Here is a 6,253-nt window from a genome sequence, read left to right as displayed (position 1 = left end):
TGGACAGCGGGGGACAAAGGTGACAAAGTGTCCCCGACAGCCGGCTGGGGGCTGTAAGAGGAGCACGAGGTGACAAATCCCCGTTCCAGGGTCACCCACTGAGGCTACCTCGGGGACAAGTGACCTCCCCCCGGGGTGGCTGCTGGCTCCTTGTATGGCCGGGGACAGCGATGGCACCGGACGGGACAAAAATAGCCCGTGGGAAAGGCTGGGGGGACGAGGGGGTGGCGCCGCGGGATTTGGGGTGCGGGAGGTGCTGGGGACAGCCCGGGGGGGCTGCGGTGGCCCTGGGGAGGTGGCAGCGATGTCCCCAAGGTGTGCGCGGTTCGTTCTCGGTGGCAGATGTTGTGTGGGGTTTGGGGTGGGAGCGGCGCTGGAAGGGCCCCGTGGGGGGGGGTCAGGGATGGGCACCGAATCCAGCCGGGATCGGGGGGTGGGATGGGAGCGGAACGGCCCCGCAAGGGCAGCGAAGGCCACCGGGACAGTCCGGGAATGTCACCGGCACGCGGCCACACAGCCGGCGATGACAGCGAGTGTCAAACACGGGCTGGCCCCGCACCAGCCACGGGGACAGGGACACGGGGCGGGCTGTCCCTGCTCTGTCCCTGCTCTGTCCCTGCTCTGTCCCTGCTCTGTCCCCTCTATGGACACAGCCCTGGGTGTCCCCTCGGTGTCCCCGCTCTGTCCCCAGCGGTGACACGGCCCCGGCTGTCCCCGCTACGGACACGGCCCCCGCTGTCCCCTCTGTGTCTGCTCTCTGTCCCCTCAGTGTCCCCTCTGTGTCCCCGCTCTGTCCCCTCTCTCTGTCCCCGCTCTGTGCCCCCCGGCTGTCCCCTCTGTGTCCCTGCTCTGTCCCCTCTGTGTCCCTGCTCTATGTCCCCTGTGCCCTCGCTCTGTCCCCGCTCTGTCCCCTCTGTGCCCCCCCTCTGTCCCCTCTCTCTGTCCCCTCTCTGTGTCCCCACTCTGTTCCGGCTGTGTCCCCTCTGTGTCCCCACTCTGTCCCCTCTCGGTGTCCCCTCCGTGTCCCTGCTCTATCCCCTCTGTGTCCCCACTCTGTCTCCACTCTCTGTCCCCTCGGTGTCCCCACTCTGTCCCCATTCTCTATCCCCTCGGTGTCCCCGCTCTCTGTGTCCCCACTCTGTGTCCCCGCTCTGTCCCCACCGTGTCCCTGCTCTATCCCCTCGGTGTCCCCACTCTGTCCCCTCTCTCTGTCCCCTCTCTCTGTCCCCAGGGGCTGTCAGGGAACGCTCCCGGGCCGTGTCCCCGCCCCGGCGCCGCTCTCAGGCCGCGCTGTCCCCCCGGGGCTGGTGGCCCGGTCTGCTGTGACACCTTGGGGACATCGCTGAGAGCCCCGCGACCCCCGGGGCTGTCCCGGCGTCACCTCCGGCCCGCCTGACGAGTTAATGACTTAATGAGTTAATTGGGGACAGCAGCTGCCCAGGGCCCCCCAGAGCACCCAGCGCCACCATTATGCCAAGGCCACCACCTGTCCCCAAGTGCCACCAGCCCCCCCAGGGGTGGCGACTCCGCAGCTGTGCCAGGGCTGGAAAAGCTTTTCCAGGAGGAGTTTTCCCAATATCCCACCTGAACCTTCACTGGAGCGACCCCAGGCCGTTCCCTCTCCTCCCACCCCTTGTCCCCTGTTCCCACATCCCGATTCCCACCTCTCAGAGGTCCCGATCCCACTTTTCCCCCAGGATGGAACCCCTTTCCCAGCTCCCTCAGCCGCTCCTGATCCCAAAAATCCTCTCATTCTCTGGCTGCATCCCCAGAATCTTCTCGCCAGCCCCCGAAATCCCTGTGGGATAGAGGCGGATTTAGGGGCAGTTTGGAGCTGATGTGAACCCTCAGCTTCGGGATTTGCTCACTTTTCCAGCCTTTTTTTTTTTTTTCTGGGATCTTGTTTTGATCCAGAGCATCCTGAGGGGCAAAGGAAGTTTGGGATCGCACAACATCCCCAAAAAAACGCGGGATTTTCCTCGTTCCCACCCTTTCATTTAAATATTTACAAGAATTCCTTCAGTTCTTTAATTTAGGGTTAAAAAGAGCAAAAAAGCCAATTCCGGGAGCAGCTTGGTGGGCAGAGCCCGCAATTCCCACCTGGATCCATCTCCTGCACTGGGAATGTGGCACAGAACCAGCCAAACCCCAAACCCAGCTGGGTTTTTGGGGGGACTTTTCCAGCATTCCACGGGGATTTCCTGACGGGAGCCAGGTCGGGAGCTGCCTCTGGCTGCAGCTCCTGTGGAACGAGGGGATTTTTATCCCCATCTTTCAGCAGCTCCCCAATTTTGCAAGAAACGAGGCCAAAATCTGGTTTTCCAGGAGGGCTCCGACCCCATTCCCGATGTTCCAGGAATATTGACATTCCCAAACTTCTCCGTGCCTAAACGATCCCACTTTTTGTTCCCACATCGCCTCGGGTTCACCCCAAAAGCTGCTCCAGTTTTGGGTTCACGACTGGTTTTCCTTCCCAAATCCATGGAATCGGGAAGGATCCACAGGCTGGAATTGGGGCAACGGCCTCGATCCATGGGATTTAGGCTGGGAAATGGATGCAGGGATTTAGGGAATACACGTTCCCACCCCAGCAGGATCCTCCCTTCCTTCCCCTGGCTGCGGTGGGAGCGAGGAATGCGTTGCCTGGGGGTTTCAGGATAGCTCCAAAAACCAGGGAAAAGTGGGAAACTTAAAGTTTTGGGGTTTTTTTTCCTCATTTTCCAACGAGTTTGGAGACAAAAATCCAACGAAGCATTCCCGTGGCAGCCTGGAATTTGGGGTTTTTTCCGGGAAAATCCAGCCCCAGTGAGTCACTGGGGATGGATTTGGCTGTGGTTGCCCGAAATTCAGCTGAGGGTGTGCCGGGCTTCCAGCAGCTCCAAAATCCACTCAGAATTCCCAGGAAATGGTGTGGGATGGGGCAGGGCTGGTGCCATCCCTGGCTGGATTTTTGGCATTTTAAGGGAATAACGTGGCAGCTTTAAAGGTGTTTTGTGTCTCCTCCGAGCCTGGGATTCCAGAGGTGTTTTGTGGGACACGAGCCTGGATTTGGGGACACTGAGTCGAGGTGTTCCCAGGGAAATGAAGCCTTTGGAAGTGCCAGGTATTCCTACTGCTGCTGCTCCAAAGCAAATCCCACTGATTTCGCTTGGGAAGGGACTTTAAATCCCATTCCCACCTCATCCATGGGCAAGGTCACCTCCCACTATTCCCATGTGGATCCAAATCCATCCAGCCTGGCCTTGGGCACTGCCAGGGATCCAGGGGCAGCCCCAGCTGCTCTGGCAATTCCAGCCCAGCCCCTCCCCACCCTCCCAGCCAGCAATTCCTTCCCAACATCCCACCCCAAGCTCCCCTTTCCCACTGGGAAGCCATTCCCTGCCTCCTGGCCCTCCATGCCTTGGCCCCAGTCCCTCTGCAGCTCTCCTGGAGCCCCTTTAGGCCCTGCAAGGGGCTCCCAGCTCTCCCTGGCTCCTTCCCTTCTCCAGGGGAACATTCCCAGCTCTCCCAGCCTGATCCAGAGGGGCTCCACAATCCTGGAATGCTTTGGATTAGTAGGGATTTTGAATCCCATCCCATTCCCACCCCATCCATGTTTAGGGACACCTCCCACTATCCCAGGTGGATCCAAACCCCAATGTCCAGCCTGGCCTTGGGCACTTCCAAGGATGAGCAGCTCATCCCAAGCATCATCATGGACAAACAAACCCCTGTGAGTCAGCGCCTCAGACGCCTCGTGCTGGTTTTCCCTGGAATTACTGGGGCTGCCATTGTCTCTCCATCGAGCTCAGGACACCTCGAAGAGGAACTCGGAATGAATCCGGAGGGTTCATTCATCTGCAGGGCTGGAGGAACATCAGGCAGGAACCACCACAGAGGAGCCTTCCTGAAGCTCACGGTGCTGCTGAGGGGGGACTGCAAAGCAGCTCCCGGTCCCTCACGATTCCAAGGACAGGCCTGGTATCAGCACCAGGGCGGGAAGGGCTGTGCAACACGCAACACCCTCAGGCAGGGGAAAGACGAGACCACCACGAGCAAGGTCAATGCCTGAGAACACAACAAGCCGGGAGAATCACAGAAATAGCCACGAAAAGGCTAAAAGTAGCAACAAAACACGAGCACGCAACCTCCGCCCGCCACCACCGCTCTGAGAGGGCGCGCGCCGGCACCGCGCTTATATAGGGGGGGGGGAAACTCCCAGCATGCCCCGCGCCGAGGGCCGGCTCCCCTTTTGCACACGGCGCGCATGCGCAGTTCCCCCCCCAACGCTCCGCCGTGCGCACGCCGCGGGCTTTGACCCCGCGCTCCGTCCGCGCAGCCGCAGTGCGCCCTCCGCGCCGTGTCCCTCCGCGCGCCGCTGCCGGCGCTTTCCCCGCCGCTGCCGGCGCTTTCCCCGGTGGTTTTGGGGGGTTCTTCTCGACCCTCCCGGCTCATCCCGGCGGCGGGGGACGCGGGGAGAGCGGCGGTTGCGTGCCGGCCGAGGTAGGAGGCGGGAGGCGGCCGGCGCTCGGCGCGGAGGGGGCTGAGGGGACGCATGTAATGGCGGCTGTGAGGGGGGAGGGGAGGGGAGGGCGGCCGGCTGAGGGGCCCTCACGGCGAGTCCCGGGCTGTGGGTGTTTATCCTTTCTCTTTTATCTCTTCTCCTTTGTTCCTTATCTTTTATCCCCTTGATGATTAATCCTTCAGCCTTTATCCTTTCTGCTCCGGCACGCGGATAAAGCCGCCCGGTAACCACCGACCTGCAGCGCAACCGCAACCCCAGCACGGATTCGCCTCATTTTATAGCCGGCGTGGATTTAAAGCTGCTTTTTTTTTTTTTTTTTTTTATCCATTTCAATCACGGCTTTAAACGAGGGAAGCCCTCCCGTCGCTCTCTGGCCCTCCCTCTATCCCCCAACACTCAGAGCCTTAATTTAGCCCGCAATCAAATCTTTAAATCCGTAAAATCCGCGGTTTTACGTTCAAACAACGGGCTGGGAGTTGTGGGGTTTTGGGTTTAAGTTGGCCCTAAATAGAGCAGTACCAGCCTCAGGTTGGGTTTTCACCTCAGGGCCTGACCTCAGGCGCCTCTTCGTGGTTTGGGGTGAAAAAGGCGGCTTTTCCCTCTTGGTTTCACTTTGGAAAGAGAATAAATAATTTGAATCGGGCGAAATACCCGAAAAAAAAGGGGTTTTAATCTAAAGCCAAGTGTCAGGGCTCTGTAGCATCCCGTGGTTTGCAGGCACCTCGTCTTTTGGGGGGATTTAACCTTTTTTTAATGCAATTTAGGTACGGGCTGCTTCGATATTTTTAGTGGTTTTTTAAACCAGAAATATTCTCTGCGTTGTTCTTTTTTTTTTTTTTTTTTTAAGAAAAATCTCTTTTCAGGCGATTCTTTCTAAGAGTATTTACCTAAAATTGGGGGGTTTTTTTGGCTCAGAAGCCAGACCAACCCCCTCCAAAATCTCATCCCAGCCCAGAATTGATGTTTAAACGTTGTAAGTTTGGGGTTTTTTATTTTTGCCTCCTGTCTGTGGTGTGAAATCAGCTGCTGTGAGGATTGGAGAGGGTGGATCTGAGATGAGCTCACGATTTTTCCCTGGGACAAGCCTCTCTCTGGGGACAAGGAGTATCCCGAATTTCGTTATTATTTATTATTTTTCCCCCTTTTTCCCTGATTTAAATCCACCACAACTCCACCATCCCTCTGGCTCCCGGGCTGTGGGGATGGAAGGGACCAGCCCAACCTCCCCTTCCCCAAATTCTGCTGGAACTGAGCGTGTTTATCCGAGGCTGGGGGGTTCCCAAATCCTGCTGGATCCCTTCTCTTCCCTCTTTTTCTCCCCCAATTTGGGGCTGGGGCTTGTTTTTGCTGCCAGATGAGCTCGTCTGGGTGTGAGGACCAGCACTGAGATCTTTGTTTGCCTTTTGGCTTTCCCAACTTGAAGGTAAATAAAACCTCTTCTCCTCCTTCCTTGCCACCAAGTTCAACATTCTGCCTGGAATTTGGGCTTGGTTTTTCTTTTTTTTGGGGGGGATGGAATTCGGGGCAGAAGTGGCAGTGTTTGTCCTGCCTGCTGGTGTTCCCGTTTCTTTCTCAAACTCTGCTGCTCCGGAAGTGGAATTTCAGGAGGATTCCCGGTGCTGAAATGCCCAATTTTGGGCCTGCTGCAGGAATTCCTGCCCAAAAAAGCTTGTCCTGGTTCGTTTTTGTTGGTGGTGGTGTGGTTGGATAGAAACTTCCTGCCTCTAAGGCTGGCACGGGGCAGAGTTT

The 6,253-nt window shown here is 57.7% G+C and overlaps 1 protein-coding gene across 1 annotated transcript in view; it reads left to right on the top strand.

Annotated features, from left to right (window-relative positions):
- The first annotated feature begins 4,331 nt into the window (after positions 1 to 4,331).
- ZNF638 (zinc finger protein 638) overlaps positions 4,332 to 6,253 on the top strand; it is a 91,969-nt gene continuing 90,047 nt past the window's right edge. Inside the window, exon 1 of the mRNA XM_069014832.1 lies at positions 4,332 to 4,482. The gene's annotated coding sequence lies outside the window, so the exon portion shown is untranslated. The remainder of the gene's footprint in view (positions 4,483 to 6,253) is intronic.

The sequence above is a fragment of the Aphelocoma coerulescens genome, chromosome 4, assembly GCF_041296385.1.
Source record: "Aphelocoma coerulescens isolate FSJ_1873_10779 chromosome 4, UR_Acoe_1.0, whole genome shotgun sequence".
Classification (NCBI taxonomy): Eukaryota; Metazoa; Chordata; class Aves; order Passeriformes; family Corvidae; genus Aphelocoma; species Aphelocoma coerulescens.
Note: the sequence above shows the minus strand (reverse complement) of the source record. Positions and strands in the feature narration are given on the sequence as shown.